The sequence below is a fragment of the Lotus japonicus genome, chromosome 6, assembly GCF_012489685.1.
Source record: "Lotus japonicus ecotype B-129 chromosome 6, LjGifu_v1.2".
In the NCBI taxonomy this organism is placed as follows: Eukaryota; Viridiplantae; Streptophyta; class Magnoliopsida; order Fabales; family Fabaceae; genus Lotus; species Lotus japonicus.
In genome coordinates, this window is record NC_080046.1 from 51,428,128 (window position 1) to 51,453,012 (window position 24,885).

Below are 24,885 nucleotides of genomic sequence, written 5' to 3' on the forward strand. Positions count from 1 at the left end.
ACACCCCCAATTTTCGGATTTTCAAGTTCCGAATTATTTCGGAATCTTAGATTCCGAAATTAATTCGTGATTTTTAGTGCAAAATACATCTAACACCACACTTTTGAGTAAAAAAGTGCTTCGGAAACCTTATTTCCGAAATATTTCGGAAACTTAGTTTCCGTAAGTAGGGTGACATTTCTAATGATTGGGGTGCCAAATCTAATGATCCACAATCTATGTGGACTTGATACTTTTTAGGGAGTTAGATTTAACACTTTAAGGACTAGATTTGGCATCCCACTTTAACGTGAGAAAAAGACCAATTTAACCCAGCTCGTAATATTTTCGGTAAATAAATTCCTGAAATATTTCAGAAATTGAGTTCACGCACATTATCATCCTGGGGTGTGAAGCTTCGGAATTTTAATTCCCGAAATAATTCGGAATTTTGATTCCCGGATAACCCCTCTGATGTAAGCTTCTTCGCTCTCTTCTCTCGTTTAATCTACACCTACTCGTGTTTTGTTTCCGATTTCCTGTGATTTCCATGGCTGTAGATCTGAAAATTCATTCGCTATACTGGTCAGGATCCTTATTATGATCGTTCTGTAATTTTTACATGTTTGAAAATCGTAAATCATGTTGTTCATTTGTTAGTATCATACCCATTTCAAACAGTGAGGATGTACTCAATTTGATTATTGTTGATGGTTCTACACTTTGCGTGCAATTGTCTGGAACTTCTTCTTCCGTTCATGTTTCTGAATACGATCGATATCTAATTAATTTGTACATATTTGTTTCGGAATTTTAAATCGGAATTTTTAATTCCAAATTATTTTGGGAATTGATTTCTCGAAAATATTACAAGCCGGGTTGAATTGATCTTTTCCCCACTTTAAAGTGGGTGTCAAATCTAATTCTCTTTTTATTATTATAACGATCCGTGCACTTGTCAAAATGCTATAAATTGTCACTGTAAAACTTTTTGTCAGTGTAAACTTTTATGCACTCCGTTTGCACTAAAATAATGCAATATATAACTATTTAAACTGATGTGGCATAAAACAATTGGATAGAAGTACCTATTTCTCTCTAACTTCTCTCTATACTCGTTTCCTCTGCCTCTCTCTCAGCCCAGATCTAGGGTTTTGATGGGTGGCCGCCGCGCCGCCTCCTCGCGTGGCGGCTGTAACGCACTGACTTTCGGGGGGTCACCATAGCAACCTCCTAATATAAATATGCAATGTTTTCCAAAATGATTCGCAAACACGAGTATATATTTTTTTCCTCTCAAAGTATTTCCAAAACATGTCATGCATACTCCCAACTATAATCAAATTACATTTAGCCTTGAACAAGGCAAGTACCCGAAACCCCAAATATAAATTTCTAAAATCATTATGCAAGCTTACCAATAACGGTAAACTGTCTAACCCAAGGCTCTAGCCCAACACCCGACTCTATTCTTCGAGTCTTCCACAGTTCTTCAAGTCCTCATCACCACTCGCACAAAGGTTAAGCTCCATCGAAGATTCTCCATCGCCTAATAGCGTTAAGCGCCCAAACAACAAGTAGCAAGCAGAAAGGGTTAACTCCATACAATTACCACATATAAAAGAGAAAAGCATGCTATTTAGTTACCTAGCATGATAAATAAACTAGCAACTTGAATTCAAGTTAAATGACAACTCATCCAACAATATGAAATCGAATTACATATCAACGAAATCGACAATAGGGATTTAAAACATATATCAACAACTTAACATCATAGATACCACAAATAGATAAGCTAACAATATAATCCAAGAGAGATATCAATATAAGCAGTAACATAGAATTAGATCAGATATAAACAACCTCAACAATATAGAATCAAATCATATGACAACAACCTCAACAATATAACCTCAAATCAGATATCAACAACCTTAAAAATATAACATCAAATCAGATATCAACAACTTCAACAATATCAATCAAACAATAACGTCTCGCAAGACGAGACAGTCATGTGAAAACATCCACTCCACTGCCACTTGATAACGCCTTGAAGGACGGGACAGTCATGTGAAAACATCCACTCCACTGCCACTTGATAACGTCTCGCAAGACGAGATAGTCTTGTGAAAATATCCACTCCATTGTCACTAAGTAACGCCTCGAAAGACGGGATAGTCATGTGAAAATATCCACTCCACTACCACTTAATAACGCCCCGAAAGACGGGACAGTCATGTGAAAATATCCACTCCACTGCCACTTCAAGCAAGTCAAAACATCTCATCCAACTCAGTAGTCACTCAAACAACAATCTCAAATTCAATAATCAAATCAGCATAATCACATGTTATTCATAATCACAACATTCGCACAAACACATCAAGCACTATTGAGCGATGAAACAATAATTCAGTGCTATAAAACATAATCATGTCCAATCCACTAGAAAGAAATAATGACGGAAACCAGTAAACGATTGAAGCCTCTCAGAAAACGGAGGCACACGTCTCAATAAGTTCACTCGGCCGAAGCCTTCAGAAAACATTTGGCACAAGCCTCAGAAACAGTCAACATAAGGAAGCATACAACATTGCAAGCATACAATATTTCAATCAACGCCAACCAAATTAAACATCTTCATCTCAAGCGCATGCAGTGCGATAAAAGCAGGCAAGACTCAAAGACACGCTAAAACTGAGTTACTCTTACCCTAGCCAATTTCCTGCCTAAACTGCAACTCCAATCCAAATCACATCCTTGCTTTCCCGTGTCGGCTCGCTTCCTTTTTGTTCTTTGGTTTCGTCATCAAGCGCTCCCGTTATTCGTACCCTTCATAAGTACACATAACGTAATTACTAATTGAGCTACCTACTTTCCAAGTCTAATTCGTCACTCGGGAATCCAAACCTAACTGCTTTATCTCTAACCAAATATGTTACCCCTAAAACATTCATTAACAAAAGAGATAATATTCAAACTCTTATTCCCTAACACTCCAAAAACTTGTTCGACTTTCAAAATCTTTCGCAATCGCCTTTTAACGAATAAATGCGCGTAAAACTCGACGCTCTTTATTTTCATAAACGAATCAACAACATACGTAAGTAAGGTACCAAAGAGGTTTTCCTCATCTTTGCCAAAAACTAACGTTTGCACTCACGATGAACGATTTTGTCAAAACGATCATAAACTGTACAGCCACTTTGGAAAATTTTTAAATACGTCAAATGCACTCAGAAAAATCTAATATTTTTATCATGGTTTCGTCTACAGGTTTTGTAAATCTCTATAAATTTTCAAGTCTAAATTCAAAGTAAAAAATTCAGAAAAAATCGAATACTAACAGCAGTTCGTGAGAAACGGGACAGCTTAACCCATGCTCACTAAAAAGCTTATAATTCGAGCTACGGAAATCAGAACGACATGATACTAGCGGCAAATTGATGGAGGGGTTTTGAAGCAGATGATGAGGGTAGTTCAACGGTGGTATTGATTTCTCCAAAAGCTCAGTGGTTTGCCGAAGATCGGAGCTTGAAGGTGGCGGTTTTAGGGTTTGGTTTCTCCTCTATTTCTCTGTTGTTTCTCATCATGTGGGTGATGATGGTGCTCGCGGTTGGGCCAGCAGGGCGACCGTGGTGGTGCGCGTGAAGGAGAGGCCAAGGTGGTGGCGGTTCGTTCATGGTGGCTCTCATGGGAAGAAGAAGAAAACGCGACGATGGTGGCGTGACCGACGGCGGTTCGCGTGAGCAGAGGGGATTCTCGTGGTGGTGGCGGCTGCCATGGGAGAAGAAGAAGGTGATGTTGAGTTGTTTTGGGTTGCAGAGGAAAAATGGAGGAGAAGAAGTGAAGAAGGAGAAAGTGAGAGAGAAATGTCGAGAGTGAGGGGAGAGCGTGAATGAGGGGAGAGTGAGGGGGAGAGAGTAAAGGCAAGGCTGATTGTGTGGGGTGGGACCCACGTGGAGAGAGAAAGTAATCAGAAATTTTGAATGTGTGGTGAGGATGAGAGGAAGTGATGTGGAAGATAAGAATGAAAGAATAAGTAATTGAGGGAAAAAAATAAGGAATATTCTTTGGTGATAGGCTAGCATAGGTAATTATCAAAAGGTGACCTGTTAGAGCAGGTCATCTCTTCATAAAAGAAAGAGATAACTTAAGAATAGAAATTCGTACAATTAAAATAGAATAATACACACAAAAAAATAATTAATACATTAAAAATAAATCAATAATCTAGTTATTAAATTTAGGGTCTTATAGCAGCAACCAATTATTTCCCCTCTCCTTCTTTCTTTCCTAATCCCCCCCACCCTCTAATCCTTCTTCTGCGTTTCATTTTCACTTGCTCAGGATCTCGCAAGCTCTATTTTCTCCTTCTCTTTGGCAGCGGTCGTCGGCGCCGTCGTGCTCTTTGCTTGCCCGTAGGCTTTCGCTCTTTTTCGGGTCAGTTTCTTTGCCTTTCCAACCGCCGCTCGTGTCCCTCGTCTCGGTTGCGGCTATCTTTGTGCCTCCCGTTCTCAGATTTGAGGTTGTTTCGCTGTGCTGGTCTCTTCCGACCTTTGGAGTGAGTTCTGACAGGTGAGTATTTGGGGGTCGAGGTTGGTGTCTCGGGTAGTTTTGGTGTTCGATGGGTTTTTGGGCTTTTGCTCTGAGGCTTATGGCGGCGGTGGTTTTGGGGTACGCTGGTGTGCTTTGGCTCTTGACATTGGAAGTTGGTGGGGTTTAGAGGTGTGGTATGGCAACAGATGGGTTTGAGATGTTTTGTCAAACGTAGAAGGTGTGGACTTTGTGGCTCTTCTTCACGGTCTATTGTTGCTCTCATCCGGGTTGAAACTATTGTTAAGGCATGGAGGTCAAAATTCCTATTATGTAAGGTTATTGATTGTGCCGCAGTTTGCCCTTCTTTTAATTCAGATTCAGGAGTTAAAGTTGACCTCGGAGGCATCAACTGACCAACTTGAGCAGTCATCTCTACTTGGTGAGGATGGATTTGGAGTGGAAGCTCGAAATTTGCAGTAACAACATAGCTTTTGTTCTTCCCAAGCTTTGCTGGGTATATTGAATAGGTTGTAAATTTTGTTCTGCAACTTCAAAGAGTTATGGCTGCTGGTTGTTGGTCGCCAGTTCATGCTCTGTGTAGATCGTTCGTTGTGGCTACGATCGCCTTCCGACTTCAGAGTTTTGATTTCTACATTGTTTTGGATGGATGATCGCCTTTTGTGCTGCTGCTACGAGTTTGGAGCATGTTTTTGAAGCCTGTGCAAGCATTATTGTATTTTCTGTTTGGTTCTCAAATTTGGTTTTTATGTATCAGCTCTATAATGCTCAACTCTATAGCGCTATTTGGTTTTATCTGTTGGGGCTTTTCGTTTGCTCTTTGGGTTTGATCTCTATTGCAGGCAAGGTTGTCAGACTCGAGAATCTACGCAAACTCATTTTGGGGAGGTAAACACTACAAAAAAAACAGGATTTAGCGGCGGTTATTTGTGCATTTAGCGTGGTTACAACCGCCGCTAAAACCCGCTTAAAACACTTAGCGTCGGTTAAAAAATTAACGCTAAAGTTGGCAAGCAAAATATTTAGTGGCGGTTATGAGAGCGTCGGTTATAACCGCTGCTATATTTACAACGTTTTGGCGTCGGCTATAACCGCCGCTAAATACAGAGAAATGCTTTTATTGTTTTTTGTCATTTAGTGGCGGGTTAAACCGCTGCTAAATGTCCCAGAGTCACGACCTATATTTAGAGGCGGGTGAAACCGCCGCTATATATTGTATGCAATTTTTTTTACCCAGAACTGTTTTTGTGGACTTTAGGTGCGTTTTTTTTACTTGATTTCATTTACGCGCCATTTTTTATTCATTAAAATTCATCTTTTCTACCATTATATAATAAGCTAAATAGTAATAGATATGATATGATAAAATGAAGAAGTTCATAACATGATGGTAAAATAAAGTAGCATTCCAAAAGATAGAGTTTATCAACTTCGTGACATAAGTGCACTACAAAGTAGTTATTAATAAAAAGTACAATAATAAACAGATCCACATCTAGGACAACATAATTATAACTAAAAGCCTTCTCATCAAGGCAATAATAAGTTTCATGGAATTGCATGAGTTCTTCCCAGTAAATTAGATATTCATATCCCTCCAACATTATTTGGTTCATTTGCTTCAACATTTTTTGATTGATTAGCTTGTGCTTGAGATTGATATTGGGCAACAACATCTTCCTCTATTGGCTGCAAAATCCAAAAAACAAATAAGACACTAAAGATTGAATCAAAAAATTGCAAAACTAAAGATCTCAAAGAACATCAACCAATCACTCAATTTCACAACAATCCAACCATCAAAACTTTCGCACCCAAACATTAAGGATATGCATAGCATTTCAATTCAGCATCTGCATAAAGAAAAGACTATTTCAATCTCCATTTCTTAGATCAATAAAAGGTCTTCCTCTTCCATTGTCAAAAACTACATACATGCACATATACATAACATTCAATTTCGAATCTCTATAAATACAACACAAAATCACAATCCTTTATGATATTGCATCACCAACCCACCACCCTCAAAATCATTTGCACCTGAAAAATCAATGTTCACACAACAACAATGGAAGAGTTCCTAATTTCAAGCACAAAAAGGTTCATTTAATTTAGAGATATGATCAAGGCAATAGATAATTGTGAGATGCATCAGATAATGAGAAATCAAGAGAAGGGTGAGTGTATCTAGTATTTTGGAGCTTAAAGCCGTGGAAGCAATCCCTAATCATAATTACTAACTAATCAATTCAAGACAAAGAGAATACCATGAAATCCATCATTTGTACTAGAATTTTTTGTTAAAATCCAGACACAAGATCCATATGAAAGTCCAACACGTGAAAGTGGATTCAATACTTCATAAACAACAAACCATACAAGAATTAAAGGCTTCAATCTCCTGGTTCAGAATCTAAGTGCAAGTCTAACATCATTTCAAAGCAATTATGAAAAAAATCCCTTAATTGCAAGTGAAGAATTGCTACTGTACATAGATAGCTGAATTTATAAGCTTTCACTTATCAAAGGTTCATGAGCAGAATTTGCAAACTACTGTTTTCATTATAAATATTACAACAACAACAACAATAAAATACTAGATACACTCACCCTATGGTTTCTTGAGAAGATTTCAAGAAAATCACTTAAAATGTAAAGTCATATTCATACTTAAAACAATGTACAGATTGATTGCCATTCTTCAAAGTTGAACAACAAAATAATGAGTTTGAGCACATAGCATCATAAGGTGAAATAAAAATGCAGCAGTAAAGATCTTCAGATTGCATCAAAAGCCTTTAGTGATTTCAATATACTCCACAATCAACAAATGGCAAAGATCATATATATTACTAAAAGAGAAAATAAATCCAAACAACATAGTTGACTCCGTCAACAACTAATGAGTGAATGAAAAAACTTACTTCGCTTGTAGCTGTGGAAACTGTAGTAGGTAAAGGAACATTTGTCTTCTAACATAGAAGAACGATTGTGCTTGCCATTTCTTTCATGAACTGGGAATCTGATGCCATTTTTTATTCTAATTTATCAACCACACATTGTAACTGTAGCTCGATGGCACCAACAGCAGAAGAGGAGGGAGTAGTGCCACAAAATCTTTCAAATCTTGACCCAAAAACTTGGGAAGGACACACTCCAGAAGACATTCCACAAACTCTCCCACAACGTTCTTCTCCCAAGACTTGTCCAAGAGAATCATTTCGAGAGGGCTTAGCTGAGGTGGTGCCCTGACTTTCAATGTTACAAATCTTTTCCTGCATGAGTACATTGATAATAAAAAATTACGTAAAAAAAAGTACAAGTATAGCTTGCCATTCTTAAATAAAAAGGTACAAGTACAATAAGAAAAACACCTACACATATAGCTTGTGCTTCTTCATTAACAAATGAACCATCATGCTTCTTATGAGTTTCAACATATAAAACTCCCCTGCTTATTTCCTTATTTGTCATTGCCTCCTATTACAAAGTACATGTTAATTGTTAGTATCACAATATAATAAAAGAACAAGTATAGGTAACTCAAAAAAATCATTGTAACCATTTCATATTTTCTTCTCTTAAGCTTCTTTGATCCACCAGTGTGATTAATAGTGAGGTTGTTTCTATTCTTTTTGTTTTTTTCACACATTTCCTGTAAATTTGAAAACAAAAGTTAGTCTCACTATGATTTCAATCTAAAACACTATTTCAAAGTAATACCTTAGTCTTGCGTTTGGAACGGTAAATAAGAAACTCAGCCCAATCTTCTTTAGGAATTGCAAGTAGAGGGTTTGCGATATTCTCTTCAAAACTTTCCTTCTTGCGATAGTATTTTTTATACAATCCAAGTCTAAACGCCCTTCACTTCTTCCCAATGTCCTTCATGATGTAAGAACGTGCAGCATGTTCGAAACGTTCATCCCAATAAATTTTTTCCTTAAAACACACTAAAAGTTAGTTACAGGAACACTGAAATTGATGATAAAAAAATCAATTCACATTTTTACCATAATAGTATGATGCCATGCAACATCTTTCTTAACCTTTGAAACTTCTGGCCAATTCTCATAACTTATGGGAAAAGCTTTGAAGTCCCTTGCCAATGCACCAAGGCATCCTCCCAATAAGCCATCAACTTTTGTTCCCATTGGTACAACTCCATCAAAAGGAATTATTACCTTTTCACCATCAGGGAGCTTCCAAACTTGTGATACAATTAAATCCTTTTCTTTAATATTTCCCTGACTCTGATACCCCTCACAAGGAAATATTAAAGAAAAAGATTTAATGGTATCACAAGTTTGGAAGCTCCCTGATGGTGAAAAGGTAATAATTCCTTTTGATGGAGTTGTACCAATGGGAACAAAAGTTGATGGCTTAATTGATGGAGTTGTACCAAGTAGGTAATTGGCAAAAAAAAAACCTACTTGCTTCTTCCCGTGGTTTCCGGCTGCCGTCGTCGCCACTGAACCTATTGCTCCTTTTTCCTTCAGTCATAGAGGTAGGAGCTCACCCCTATCACCGGCCAGCTGTTCCAGTGTTTGTGCATCGATGCCCGATCCCTAAGGACCTACTGTTTCGCCAAACCATGGCTTTCTCCCTTGTACGAACGCTCAACCCTATCCTGCCTCTACCGTGTAGGCTCTGCAACATCCCTCTACTCCTTCCCTGAGCGGTCATGCCTTCTTTCCTATAGCTGCGTGGGTCATGCTTCGTAGGTACCTTGAGGCTCCCAAAACCAGTTGGTTTTCCTGCTTTACAGGTTGTGTGCCTACACCCTACCTCCCCCTCAACCTTCCTTTACAGCTTTGTTGATTTCATTTGATTTGATGCACGCCAACAAAATTTGCTTATAAATTGATCCCTTTGTTGTGGCTTTGCTCTTACCTTCTTTGCTCATCGAGTCCCCACTAATTTCTAATTTCAGTTAACTCTCTTTCAGCTACCCCTCACAATGGCAGATATGAGTGGACAATTGAATCCAGTACGTAGTCTTTGTCCTGGGAAGAATACTTAGAGAATCAGAGTCAGGGTTCTTCACTTGTGCATTTTCCCTCCACATTGTTCTAATTGATGCTGAGGTTTAGCAAGATTCTTTTATTGCTTATGATTCATTACTAATCTGTAATTAGTAATAACTTATTACTCATCTTTCATTGTAGCTTTTTTCTATAATTTCAATGGATTCGTTGATACTGTGATTGTTCATCTGTTGAGTTGTAGTAGATGTACTGATTATCTCGGATGTGTTTGTCAGGGGTAAAAAATCAAGGCAGAGTAATGGCTGAAATGGCTGGACCCACTAACTCTATTAGGAGCTTTTATTCTGTGAGAGACACGTGAAAGGTAAGAGTAAGAGTGCTTCGTATGTGGGACATGTGTGTTGTAGGTGAAATCTCTAAGCCATTTGTCATTCATCTGGTTCTTATGGTCATGAGATAGATCTACATCTACATTACGTGAAGTATATCCAATCGTGGGTTTGTAAAAAGTTTGTCCTTATTAAGTTATTTTGTGGTGTAGATATAGTGTAACTTGTCAATTAGTCTGAATGGGTTCAAACTTACGGAGTATATGCGTATATTTGTGTCTGTTTGTGTGTATTTATTAATAATATATATTATGAAGTCATTACATGGAAATGATTGTTTGTGCTTCATTTGCCTATGCAGGCAGCTCCATCATTTCCGAGTTCATTTCCTTTCCTATTTTCTGGAAAAGGAAAACTCCATTGTTTGATTCCTTGTGCAATTGATCAGGTATTGTCTTTGATTATTTTAAATGCAACTTTTCAGGTTGATTTCATTTGAACGTGAACCTTTCTGGCAATGGTGATATGTCATTCCTGTGTTTCGGTAAACTTCCTTATTCATTTTTGGGGTCTGAATTATGTTCAAAATTCTCTTCATATGTATAGATATCGAGAGGAAAGGAAAGACATAAAAAGATCTATTCCAAATATTTTCATTTCTTGTCTTAGCCTTACATGTTATATAACTTCACGGTATTGTTAGATAAGGATCAGATTGAGTGAGTCATCTTTTATCCCTGAAACTTTCATTTGCTGGTGTATAAACACTAAAATATAGCATATGGAAAACATAGAAAATGCTGTAAAAATTCACGCTAAAGATTTATCAAATTTATTTTCTTGATGGTTTCTGTCAACAATATTCAAGTTTTATTAGGATCCACTCTTCTATGATAGCATTTTTTACTCTTTGGGGCCAAAACCAGGGTAAATGTTCATATACAAAATTCTGAATGATTAGCCCCAAAGAAAAATCTGAATGATAAAATTCCAAGAAGAAATCAATTTTGGTGAGATTGAATTTGAGTAATGAAAATTTTGAAAGTTGAAATAATATACAGATAAAGATCGGGAAGATTAGGGGAAAAGAGAAGATTTTGAGAGATTTGAGAGAAAATTAAGCTATTTTCTTCCCTAACCTCACCTGTAAAAAAAAACGTTCCCTAACCTCCACTAACTTACACTTTGTTTGATAGACCTTAATGATAGGTAGTCAAATCCTATCAGTAACCTTCATCATTAAATAGTAATGTAGAGACAAAAACTGGATGCAGTTGTCCCTCTTGAGTAGTTATGTATTGGGGGCTGTTCAAGTTCATTTTGACAGATGAATACAAGATTGATTTGCAATGCATTAGATCCTAGGTGAAACCAAGCCAACTTCAACAGTTAGCTCCCGATTATAACATGAACAAACAGGCATTTATAACTATATGTTCAAGATTTTGTTTGAAGATATTAACTGATCTAGCACATACTACTAGAAATTAATTAGTATAATTCCTTCTTTTAAGAAAGGATCAACACACTTACTAACATAATATAATATGATAAAATGTTTTTGGATGTTAGATGGCGGCTATCTTCATAGAATGCTAATTAGTAGAACACAACTTGAATGTGAGGAAAATGAAGGTTGAAATGGAAAGGATAAAAGAGGGCATTTTACAAGTGGATTTGTTTTGATGCTGAAATAAAAACAATTGAGCTTCATAATCATTTATTAATTGTGGAGATACAATCATTCATAACAATCTAATTAATTAGTTAGTTGCATGATAAAGAGGACAATATATCAATCAGCAACCAAACTTTGGTAAAACGGAGTCAAATAAAAGAGATGAAGTATTACAAATGATCATGTCAATTTGATGCTGATTTGTTGGCTGAAACAGTTACAATGAGAAAGCAATGAAAACAGCTTTTAAAGTAGATGAAGCCATCAAAAGTACATTGGGGAGAAAAAGGATAGCTATGTCAAGACTTGAAAAATCAACCATTGTTATGGTTCTAATACAAAATGAACCTACCAAAGTTGATAGTGAGTCCACTGCATTGGCTGTGCTCTTTTCAGTGTATAACTATCAAGAGGAAAAACATGACTGAATGGTTGTCATTAAAATTTAAAACAACAATGATCGCTAGTAGTTTAATATCATGCACTTTCTTTACTGATCTTTAATAATATTTTACCTAATCATTTTCTCTTCTTCATAAAGCTTAAAGTTTTCCATTTGTTATGTTATTGACCCCTTCTTCTAAGTTGACAGTGATTTTGATGAGAATAGATTATGTTCATTTGTCTGCTCGGTGTCCACTATTCTTTAAGATCACTAATACAAGTATAATTTGTAATAGATAAATCATAAATTTTTCATCAAAATAAAAAAAAGTAAATGAAAGCAAGTCTAGCACATCATTTCCTGGATGAAGACAGACTCTCTGGCTTCATTCTGCTTACTCTGTGATGTGTTTGCAAATATTAACCTGTAGATATGTATTTACTATACTTGATCATTATTACTATGATTTTGTTGTTGATAGAATGATGTTTGCAACACTTGGTCATTAGCGAACCAATACATGCTGAAGGGAAGTGGAAAATCCCAGATGAAACATATATCAATACCTTAAAAAAAGGTCTGTATAGGGGAAAAGAAGTCATTGGAATACAACCAGCTTATTATAAGAAGTATTTGCAAATTATGATCAAAAGCGGAAGAAACCAGTCAGTATATTGCCTCTGACATCGTCAAGGGATTCTAATAGAAGTCAAATTACTGCTTCCCAGTGAAAGTTTGAGGATTTGAAAGTTGCTATCGGTGGATTACCTAAACAATCAATTGTATAACTTCCAATTTTTTTTCACATGTATTTTCACAGATTATTGAAAGCTCCCTTCCCCGAAAATTTCCATGTTTAACTTAGTATAATAGTATTTATTATTCATCCTAGGAGTTTGATTTAACAGGTGGAATAGAAAAGCAAAATTAATGACATTGGTGGGGGTACTTCTTCGTGAGAACTGAACATCGAATACCAAAATCACCTCCATAGATTTGCTTAAATTCTAATTTCACTGTTAATAAAAATTCTAAATTTTAAACATATATTTAAAACTCATTAAAACAATCACAATATATTTTAAAGTTCAAATTTTTACCTGTGTCTGTTCATAGTTCATACATCTCTTTCTAATATCTCAATAGACCACTTATATTAGAGCATAATGTATAGCTCTTTTTAAAAGCCAAATGAATGAATAAATAAAGGTAGTACTGTAAGATCAAGTTTTGATCTAGTAGTATAACTATATGTTTTAATGATTACATGTTAACTATTATGTATGAACAATTATGGTACTCTAACGTTGTTTTCTGAGTGTTCTAATGATAGGCCATGACTCTAGTCTTATTTCACATAATTTAGAAGCACTTTGCTAAAAGAGTAACCTCTGCAACGCTTTCGCATATACTATGTTCAATCTGAATAGTAGATCAAGCTTCAGAAGATCTGAAGATTATAAAACTCTGATATGGATTCAGTTCACTAGAAGCTCTGAAGGATCAGACGCTCTGAAGGATTAGACGCTCTGAAGGATTAAAAGCTCTGAAGGTCCAGAAGCTCCGAAGGTCCAGAAGCTGAGTAGTGAAGATTCTGAAGTCCAAGAATAAGCTGGCTCTGAAGACCAAGTACTTCTCCTCTGAGTCCAGAAGCAGAAGGTACAAAGGTCAGAGGATCCAAGCTTCCTTCTGACTCTGATCACCAAGCTTTACAAGTTCCAATATGAAGCATCACTCTGATCAGAAGTCAACAAGGATAAAAGTCATGTCACTATCCAAAGTACAAAAGCAATTGTACCATTCCTGACGATCTTACCTAACTGATTCAGCCACAACAGAACCTGGAAAACCCAGATCTGCCCTCCAACGGTAGCATTCCATGCAAACTTCCAAACCTAATTCCTTGGAGTATATAAACAGGCTGAAGATGAAAGATGCTGTTTTGGAAGAAACTTTGTAGAAGCTCACGCGAAAATCAAATATTCTCTCAAAGCATTCTTTCTTCACATTGTATTAATTGTGTTTACTATTAGCTTTCTAAGAAGCATTTCTTTGTAAACCCAAACCTTCAAATAGTTGTTTGATTTTCCTTTAGGAGACCAAGGTTGGTCGGATCCTAGAGAAGACTAAGAGAGTGAATCTTAGTGATAGCTAAGTCAGTGTATTGTTAGTCACTTTGCAGGTAGCAAGTGCAGTTGTAACAAACTCTGATTAGTGGATTGCTTTCATTCTAAGAAGGAAGAAATCACCTTAACGGGTGGACTGGATTAGCTTGAGGGATTTATCAAGTGAACCAGGATAAAATCATTTGTGTGCTTTCCTTTAACTCTTATCTTAGCACTTTTATCTTTGGTGGTTGAAGAGATTTATTTAAATCTCAAGTGGGTCGAGTTTTAGTTTTAAAACGCTATTCAAACACCCCCTTTCTATCGTTTTTCATACCTTCAATTGGTATCAGAGCGCAAGTTCTGATTACCACACCTAACAATGTTCAGTGATCCAGGCCGGTGTGAAAAACTAAAATGGCTGCCACCATTGAAGCGCAAAAAGATGTCTACAGTTCAAAGCCTCCTATGTTTGATGGGCAAAGATTTGAGTACTGGAAAGACAAGATTGAAAGCTTTTTTCTGGGCTTTGATGCAGATCTCTGGGATATTATAGTGGATGGCTATGAGCGTCCAGTTGATGGCGATGGCAAGAAGATCTCCAGAACAGAGATGACTGCAGAGCAGAAGAAGCTTTACTCACTGCATCATAAAGCTAGAACTATTCTTCTCAGTGCTATTTCTTATGAAGAATATCAAAAGATCACAGATCGTGAGTATGCTAAGGGTATCTTTGATTCCTTGAAGATGACCCATGAAGGAAACAAGAAGGTGAAGGAGTCAAAGGCGTTGGCCTTGATCAGAAAGTATGAATCCTTCCAAATGGAATCCAGTGAGTCCATTGAGGACATGTTCTCCAGATTTCAGCTACTCATTGCTGGAATTAGACCTCTCAACAAGAGTTACACAACTGCTAATCATGTCATGAGGATTCTTAGAGGCCTTCCTGAAAGCTGGATGCCTTCGATAACTTCCTTGGAGCTCACAAGAGATGTTGATCAGATGAGTCTGGAAGAACTCATAAGCATACTGAAGTGTCATGAACTGAAGCGTGCTGAACATCAGGATCAGAAGAAGAAGTCTATAGCCTTGAAATCCAAATCTGAAAAGGCTAAAGCTCTCCAAGCAGAAGAAGAAGAATCTGAAGAAAACTCTGAGGATTCTGATGAAGATGAGCTAACCCTGATCTCCAGAAAGCTCAACCGCATCTGGAAGCACAAGCAGAGCAAGTACAGAGGCTCTGGAAAGAATAAAGGAAAGAATGAATCTTCTTCTGGTCAGAAGAAGTCTTCATCAAAGGAAGTCACATGCTTTGAATGCAAATAATCAGGGCACTACAAGAGTGATTGTCTTAAGCTGAAAAAGGACAAGAAGCCGAAGAAGCATTTCAAAGCTAAGAAAGGCCTCATGGTGACTTTTGATGAATCAGAGTCAGAGGATGTTGACTCTGATGGAGAAGTTGTTGAAGGACTCATGGCTATTGTCAAGAACAAGGAAGCAGAGTCAAAAGAAGCAATTAACTATGAATCAGCATCAGAGGAAGATCCAGACTCTGACGATGAAAATGAGGTATTCGCTTCTTTCTCAACCTCTGAACTCAAATGTGCTTTGTCTGATATCATGGATAATTATAACTCTCTCCTGACTAAGCATAAAAAGTTGAAAAAAGATTTTTCTGCTGTTTCTAAGACTTCTGCTGAACATGATAAAATTATTTCTGAGTTAAAAGAAAATAATCATGCTTTAGCAAACTCTAACTCTGTGCTTAAAAACCAGATCCTTAAGTTAGAAGAAGTTGTTGCTTGTGATGCCTCTGATATTAAAAATGAATCTAAATATTAAAAATCTTTTCAAAGATTCCTAGCTAAAAACGTAGATAGAAGCTTAATGGCTTCAATGATCTATGGCATAAGGAGAAATGGAATGTGTGACATTGGCTATTCTGGACCCAGTAGAAATGAGCCTCCTATGCCTAAGGCTAAACCTCTGTATGAACATTTTGTACCCTCTGGTACTATTTTGCCTGAATCATTGCCTGCTAAAGTTGCTAAACCCTCTCGTAAAAAGGGAACTCCTTCTATGCTCAAATGTCATGCTCAAATCCCTTTACATTATCATGTTGAGAAACCCAAGGTTATCAGAACCTATGGGGTAACTAACAAGAAAGGACCCAGAAAATGGGTACCTAAGGATAAGATTATCTATGTTGCAGATATCCTTGATCGCTCCACTGAAACACCAATCATGGTATCTGGACAGTGGATGCTCGCGTCACATGACGGGAGAAAGGCGTATGTTCCAAGAGCTAAAACGTAAGCTTGGAGGCGAAGTTGGCTTTGGTGGTAATGAGAAGGGTAAAATTGTTGGTTCTGGTACTATTGGTGTTGATAATAGTCCATGCATTGATAATGTTCTGTTGGTAGATGACTTAAATCATAACTTATTGTCTATAAGTCAATTAGCTGACAAGGGTTGTGATATAATCTTCAATCAAAAGTCTTGCAGGGCTGTAAGTCAGATCGATGACTCTGTTCTGATTAACAGCAAGAGGAGGAACAACACTTATAAGATCAGACTATCTGAGTTGGAAACTGAGAAAGTAAAGTGCCTTCTTTCTGTTAATGAAGAGGAATGGGTATGACATCGACGGTTAGGGCATGCCAGCATGAGAAAGATTTCTCAGCTGAGTAAGCTTGACCTTGTCAGGGGCTTACCCACTCTGAAGTTCTATTCAGATGCTCTTTGTGAAGCATGTCAGAAAGGCAAATTTACAAAAGTCTCTTTCAAGGCAAAGAATGTTGTTTCCACCTCAAGGCCGTTGGAACTTCTGCATATCGACCTTTTTGGACCAGTGAAAACTGAGTCTATAGGTGGTAAAAGATATGGGATGGTCATTGTTGATGACTATAGCCGCTGGACATGGGTAAAATTTCTATCCCGCAAGGATGAGTCTCATTCTGTGTTCTCTACCCTTATTGCCCAAGTGCAAAACGAGAAGGCTTGCAGAATTATGCGTGTCAGAAGTGATCATGGTGGAGAGTTTGAGAATGACAAGTTTGAGAGTCTGTTTGATTCCTATGGAATTGCACATGATTTCTCTTGTCCTAGAACTCCTCAACAGAATGGGGTTGTTGAGAGGAAGAATAGAACTCTTCAAGAGATGGCTAGAACCATGCTTCAAGAAACTGACATGGCAAAGCACTTCTGGGCTGAGGCAGTAAACACAGCATGTTACATTCAGAATAGGATCTCTATCAGACCAATTCTGAATAAGACTCTTTATGAATTATGGAAGAAAGTAAAACTCAACATTTCTTACTTTCATCCTTTTGGTTGTGTTTGCTATGCTCTGAATACTAAGGATAGACTGCATAAGTTTGATTCTTAATCTTCTAAATGTCTATTACTTGGTTACTCTGAACGTTCCAAAGGCTTTAGAATTTATAATACTGATGCTAAAACTATTGAAGAATCTATTCATGTTAGATTTGATGATAAGCTTGACTCTGATCAGTCAAAGCTATTTGAAAAGTTTGCAGATATGAGTATAAATGTTTCTGATAAAGGCAAAGCTCCAGAGGAAGCTGAGCCATAGGAAGACTCTCCAGAGGAAGTTGGTCCCTCTGATTCACAACCTTAGAGGAAGAGCAGAATTGTTGCCTCTCACCCTAAGGAGTTGATTCTGGGAAACAAAGATGAACCAGATCAGCATTCAGACCCTCTGAAGAGACTCTACTTAGTCTGAAGGGATTGGTATCCTTAATTGAACCAAAATCAATTAATGAAGCTCTTCAAGACAAAGACTCGATTATGGCAATGGAAGAAGAATTGAATCAATTCTCCAAGAATGATATCTGGAACCTTGTCAAGAAACCTCAAGGCGCTCACATTATTGGAACCAAATGGGTTTTCAGAAACAAGCTGAATGAAAAAGGAGATGTAGTCAGAAACAAGGCAAGGCTAGTTGCTCAAGGCTATAGTCAGCAAGAAGGAATAGATTATACTGAAACATTTGCTCCAGTAGCAAGATTGGAAGCTATCAGACTGCTAATCTCATTTTCAGTGAATCACAACATAATTCTTCATCAGATGGATGTTAAGAGTGCCTTCCTGAATGGATACATCTCAGAGGAAGTGTATGTGCACCAACCTCTTGGTTTTGAAGATGAGAAGAACCCTGACCATGTTTTCAAATTAAAGAAATCTCTCTATGGTCTGAAGCAAGCTCCCAGAGCATGGTATGAGAGACTTAGCTCATTTCTTCTGAAAAAATGAGTTTGTAAAGGGTAAAGTAGATGCAAAACTTACAAAGATGATATCTTAATTGTGCAAATTTATGTTGATGATATTATATTTGGATCTGCTAATCCATCTCTTTGCAAGGAATTTTCTGAGATGATGCAGGCTGAATTTGAAATGAGTATGATAGAAGAACTCAAGTACTTTTTGGGAATACAAGTTGATCAAAAACCAGAAGCTACTTACATCCATCAGAGCAAGTACACAAAGAAACTTGTGAAGAAGTTCAATATAACAGAATCAATAATTGCTAAGACTCATATGCATCCTACATGTATTCTGGAGAAAGAAGATGCCAGTGGAAAAGTATGTTAGAAGCTCTATCGTGGAATGATAGGTTCACTTCTATACTTAACTGCATCTAGGCCAGATATTCTGTTTAGTGTACACTTATGTGCTCGATTCCAATCAGATCCTAGAGAAACTCACTTAACTGCTGTTAAGAGAATTCTCAGATATCTGAAAGGTACCACTAACCGTGGCTTGATGTATAAGAAAACATCAGAGTATAAGCTTTCAGGTTACTGTGATGCTGATTATGCTGAAGATAAAACTGAAAGAAAGAGTACTTCTGGAAATTGTCAATTTCTGGGAAGTAACTTAGTCTCATGGGCAAGCAAGAGGCAATCTACTATTGCACTATCCACTGCAGAGGCAGAATATATCTCAGCAGTTATTTGCAGCACTCAGATGCTTTGGATGAAACATCAGCTAGAGGATTATCAAATCCTTGAGAGCAACATTCCAATTTATTGTGATAATACTGCTGCAATCTCACTCAGTAAGAATTCAATCTTACACTCAAGGGAAAAACACATTGAGGTAAAGTATCACTTTATTAGAGATTATGTTCAGAAGGGCATACTTCTTCTGAAGTTTATTGATACTGACCATCAATGGGCAGATATCTTTACAATGCCCTTAGCAGAGGATAGATTTAATTTCATACTGAAAAATCTGAATATGGACTTTTGTCCAGTATGAAGATGAATTAGAACCTCTGACTATGATGCTTCCTCATCAGAAGATGTCTAGCTCAGAAGGTAGCTTAGTCAGAAGCTGAGTACCCATTGGTGCTTACTCTGAGACAAGACAGTAAATGTGTGTCAGTTCATTCTGATGCCTCGTTCCTTGTGCCCTCCGGATAATCTGTTGTAATGAGTGTAGTTGTGCTTATTCTCCACCGTGTGTTTTGTGTATTGTATTAACTGTTCATAATGATATCTTTAATTTTCAACCGTTGATTTTACTTTTGTTTTACAATCAACAACGGTTACTTTCTAAAAACCACTACGCACACACGTTCTCCATCACTTGTGTTATTTGCTTCTCTCTCCTGTTTGTAAAAACCCTTACCTTCCTCAATTCTCTCTATCTCTCGTTCATCCCTCTTCTACCCAAACCTCCAACCTTCAACAATGGTGAGATCTGAAAGAGCTGATTCCGGTGAAAGGTCCGATTCCGCCGATGGAAGAGTGTTTCCAAGAATGGTTGTGGGTCTTCCAACAGGGCAAGTAGGTCCTGTTCTGCGTCCCAGATCGACAGAGGGTGCTCAAGCACAAATCCAAGATGCTGAGGATGTTATTCCTTTGTCCCAAAGAAGCTGTGCAGTTACATGCGTCTTTCCTCCAGAAGAACTTCAAGTTCTTGCTGAATGGCGTTTCGACCTAGACAACATTGCTGCTAATGGGGTCGATCTCCGTCCTGAAGTACAGGCTCAAGGCTGGGAAGGATACTTCAATAGGTTGCATGGTCCAATCTATGATAAACTGGTGAAGGAATTCTGGAAGCACGCTGATTGCAACGAGTATCAGGTGGTGTCTTTTGTTATGGGAAAAAGGATCATCATCTCAAAGTAGTCTTTTGCAAGACTTTTGGGTGCAGATACAAGTCATGGCTACAGATTTCAGATGCAAGAGTCCAAAGTCAAGACAAGTACCAAGGAGAAGGTCAAGAAGCCCTTATACTCTATATGGAGACCGGGCAAAACTGATTGCAAAACTAAGGATCTTCATCCTGACCTGAGAATCTGGCACAAGATCCTCCTGAACTGCATAAATCAAAGACCAAAGGGAAACTCTCCTGATTACATCAATTTCACTCAAAAGGTGATGCTTTTCTTCATCAAGGAGCACAATAAAGTCTGCCTACCTTACTTTCTCTTCTCCTATCTGAAGGAGTGCATCAAGAAGTCAAGGACTATTGCTTCACCAAAGTCTGCCATCAAGTACATACCTTTTGGCAGATTACTGTCAGACTTCTTCATTGAGAGCAAACTGATATCTGCTCTGACCAAAGCTGGATGCACAGAAGACCTAACAAAAATTGTTGGAGATGTCTTCACTCCCACATCATTGAAGAGAATGGGCTTAGTGGAAACAAAAGTTGAGGTTAACCCTGCTACTTCAAAGTCAAGAGGAAGAAGACTCCCTCTGAAGGACTACCCACTCTGGTCAAAGGTTGATGATCCAGAGGCTATCAGGATCTATCTTGATGATCTGAAGCAACAAGGCTTTGTGATTGACGTGGATGAATTCTTCAGAAATCTTCAAGATCCTCCAGACTTTGAGTCTCCCAGGAAGAAGAAGACCAAGAGAAAGCAAGTGGAACCCTCTGAGACACAGGATCCCTCTGATGGTGATGATGATGATAATGATGATGAACCACCACCTCAGAAGAAAGCAAAGAAGGTCAGAATTGCAACGCAAATCATTCATCTGGAACCTGCAATCTCTACCAGAGTCACCAGATCTGCAGTCAGAGCTTCAAGTAAGTTCATTGCTCTTTCTGATGATGATGATTTAAATCTGATTAATGCAATTCTTGCTACTTCCAACCCTGAACCCACACAAATTGATCAACCCACTTCTCACACTTCCCCACCTAGGGCTTCATTCTTTCAACCCTCCATTGAGGAAGAACCCCTCTGGAAAATGCTTCAAACCCCTAAGTCCACTACACCAACCTCACCCATTATTCTTCCATACAATCCAAAAACCTCTGAACCAATGGTTTCTGAGACACAAGCTCAAGAGATACCAAACCTTGAAAAATCCAACTCTGAGCCTCAACCCTCTGGTCACTCAAATGAGGAACCCTCTGATAGAGAAATTCTCTCTCCTGCTCCCTCTGTTTCTTTTCCTACCAATGTTCCATTTTCTTCTCCTTCAAATAAGTCTGAAGCTTCTCGCCAATTCTTTCAACTTGCCAGAGAAAGAGTTTCAGAACTTCCTGAACATTTCCTAACTGTTCCAAGTCCAAACTGCTACTCTGGACCAAGGCCAAAACCTCTGGAAGCTCCTGATTTTCCAATCCATGTTGTCCCTTTGTCCTCAGTACGACCACCTCGTCCTCTTTCTCCTCCACCTCAAAATGAAAACTCTGTCTCTGACCAATCTCCAAATCCTGAGACTGAAGTTTCTCATCAAAACCCTAAGACCAATCACTATGAACCCCAAACTGTGCAAATTGGTTCTCCTCATGGTGTTTCTAAAGCTACAAGTAGCAATCATCCTTCTTCATCTAAAACCCATATTTCCATAGTTCCCTATGCTCAATCCAGACCAACAACCCTGCTAGATTGCATCAACTCATTTAATCATGAAGCATCTTTAAGGGTTCGCAATGTGCAAGGTCGCACTGCCCTCAGTGAGAAACCAGACTTGGTTGCTGAAGACTGGGATCGTCTTTGCGCTTGGATGCTTGACCAAGCGGCAGTGATGCTAGGTTTCCTTACTACTGAAAGGGATCAAAGAGTTGAAGCTGCTTGTCAGCGTTTCAGAAGAAGAGTAGCTCTAAATGAACAACTTTTGAGAAATCAACTTCATGCTGCTATTGAAGAAGCTAGAAAGAAGAAAAAACAAGAGGAAGAAGCTGCAAGGATTGAAGCAGAACAACGTGAAGCTGCAAAGTTGCAAGCTCTGGAACAAGCAGCTAAATTACAAGCTGAAGCTGAGGCACTAAGAAATCAAGCACTTGGAATCATTCCATTTACTGATGTTGCCTCCACATCTGCTCAAGTTCCTCACTCTGATCAAGCTGGTCCGTCTGCTCAACTTCAGTCAGATTCAAGACTTGATTTAATTAAACAAAGACTTGATTCTCATGAAGCTCTTCTTCAGAGTCTTAAAGAGATGTGCACAGAACTTCTGAAGAGGACACCCAAGCCTTAGTCTTTAGGAACTCTCTTTATTCTGCTTTTCTACTATGTTACTATGTTTTTCGCGTTTAACTATGGTTCTTCTATTCAATTATCGTTTTTATATATGCTTGCATAATTCTTGTTTATCATTACTTAATTTTCACTCATACACATTAATCAACAAACAAGCTTTTTTTATTTATTAATAAGATAATTCATACAATGCATTGATACATTTAAAAAGGAGGATTTTTCCTCAATTCTCTACATTGCCTACGCATCGCTGCTTTTTGCAGCTCCAGACGATGTTGCCTATGTTCTAAGAGGACCAAGCTCTGGCGCAGCTCCTGCATCTCAGGACCCTCCGCCACAGTCTCCAGAGCCTCCTCTGTTGCTCTGATCTCCTCGTAAAGGTCCAGCTCCTTCTGGAAGAACACTTGCATTTCCTCCACGAATCTGAGGAAGTCTCTGAGGATGTTGTCCATTTCTGGACTCAGGCTCATGCCTAATAACCGGTTTTTCAGACTATAGACACTCGGTTCCTCTGGATGGCGCACATTGATGAAGAGATCTTCATCAAAGGCATTCTTCCTCAATTGCTCGATGCATGCCATGAAGGATGCCATTGCAATATTGTATTCAAGTGAAAACGAGATGTGAAGACTAATATTCTTTAACCGCCTTTTATAAGTTCAGTTCAGTCTACAGAAGTTAATGCTGAAGCAGTTTCTCAAGGTTTGTTTATTGGTAACAAATGATTACCTTTAACTCCTTGGCCGGTGGTAAACGTTCCACTCTTTCATTTAATCTTCTGCATATGCATTAATTAAAAACATTTTCTTTCATTTCTTATTCTTTTCTCCATCTTTTTTCCACTTAGACCTTTTCTAAGGGGGAGTACTTTGTACTTCAAGCTAAGTTTTTCACACCCCGTGCTTTTTACTTATGACAAAAAGAGGGAGTATACAACCAGTTTTTGATGTGTAAGCTGTGTTAGTGTGATTTCTTTTTCTTTTGGAGAACTTAAGAGTTCCACTCTTTATGACCATAGATCTGTCCGTGGGCATTTGCAAGGAATACATTTTCACTTCCTCTGAAGTGATCATATGCTATATTGGTTTACTCTGATAATTTTACCTTGCTCCTGACTCTGAATATTTATGCTCTGATATTCACATATTATCTATGTCATAAATTCTCACTCTGAACTCTTCTATTATTTAGCTCCGAATCTGGATATTACTAATGTCTTCATTAAGTCTTAGATTCAGGGGGAGCTAAGCTCAGAATCAAGCTATGACTTGGATTCAGAATAAGCAACATAAACCATTCACCTCAGGATAAGTTTACTTCTTTTCTTTAAACTCTGAGTGAATTCAGTTTATTGTTTAAGAATTGTTCATAAAAAATACTTGATTTTGTCATCATCAAAAAGGGGGAGATTGTAAGATCAAGTTTTGATCTAGTAGTACAGCTCTATGTTTTGATGATTACATGTTAACTATTATGTATGAACAATTATGGTACTCTAACGTTGTTTTCTGAGTGTTCTAATGATAGACCATGACTCTGGTCTTCTTTCACATAATTCAGAAGCACTTTGCTAAAAGAGTATCCTCTGCAACGCTTTCGCACGTACTATGTTCAATCTGAACAGTAGATCAAGCTTCAGAAGATCTGAAGATTATAAAACTCTGATATGGATTCAGTTCACTAGAAGCTCTGAAGGATCAGACGCTCTAAAGGATCAGAAGCTCTGAAGGATCAGAAGCTCTAAAGATCCAGAAGCTGAGTAGTGAAGATTCTGAAGTCCAAGAATAAGCTGGCTCTGAAGACCAAGTACTTCTCCTCTGAGTCCAGAAGCAGAAGGTACAAAGGTAAGAGGATCCAAGCTTCCTTCTGACTCTGATCACCAAGCTTTACAAGTTCCAATATGAAGCATCACTCTGATCAGAAGTCAACAAGGATAAAGGTCATGTCACTATCCAAAGTACAAAAGCAATTGTACCATTCCTGACGATCTTACCTAACTGATTCAGCCACAACAGAACCTGGAAAACCCAGATCTGCCCTCCAACGGTAGCATTCCATGCAAACTTCCAAACCTAATTCCTTGGAGTATATAAACAGGCTGAAGATGAAAGATGTTGTTTTGGAAGAAACTTTGTAGAAGCTCACGCGAAAATCAAATATTCTCTCAAAGCATTCTTTCTTCACATTGTATTAATTGTGTTTACTATTAGCTTTCTAAGAAGCATTTCTTTGTAAACCCAAACCTTCAAATAGTTGTTTGATTTTCCTTTAGGAGACCAAGGTTGGTCGGATCCTAGAGAAGACTAAGAGAGTGAATCTTAGTGATAGCTAAGTCAGTGTATTGTTAGTCACTTTGCAGGTAGCAAGTGCAGTTGTAACAAACTC

General features: G+C 38.0%; 3 long non-coding RNA genes across 4 annotated transcripts; 1 reads left to right on the forward strand and 2 right to left on the reverse strand.

The window, feature by feature from the left end:
* Nucleotides 1-1,231: 1,231 nt before the first annotated feature.
* Nucleotides 1,232-4,083, reverse strand: LOC130723827 (uncharacterized). Its single transcript, XR_009014363.1, has 2 exons — nt 2,698-4,083; nt 1,232-1,528 (listed from the first exon to the last, which is right to left on the reverse strand). It is a non-coding gene; the product is annotated as an uncharacterized LOC130723827 (long non-coding RNA).
* A 1,845-nt stretch (nt 4,084-5,928) lies between these two features.
* LOC130726403 (uncharacterized) lies at nt 5,929-8,543 on the reverse strand. The gene is made up of 5 exons (XR_009014823.1): nt 8,269-8,543; nt 8,108-8,200; nt 7,924-8,025; nt 7,470-7,820; nt 5,929-6,231 (listed from the first exon to the last, which is right to left on the reverse strand). It is a non-coding gene; the product is annotated as an uncharacterized LOC130726403 (long non-coding RNA).
* Nucleotides 8,544-8,794: 251 nt separating this feature from the next.
* On the forward strand, nt 8,795-12,870 carry LOC130726402 (uncharacterized). Of its 2 annotated transcripts, none has more exons than XR_009014822.1 (4): nt 8,795-9,310; nt 9,476-9,629; nt 9,806-9,894; nt 10,221-12,870. It is a non-coding gene; the product is annotated as an uncharacterized LOC130726402 (long non-coding RNA). The 2 variants fall into 2 exon arrangements; XR_009014821.1 differs by having other exon boundaries at nt 9,491-9,629.
* The last annotated feature ends 12,015 nt before the right edge of the window (nt 12,871-24,885 follow it).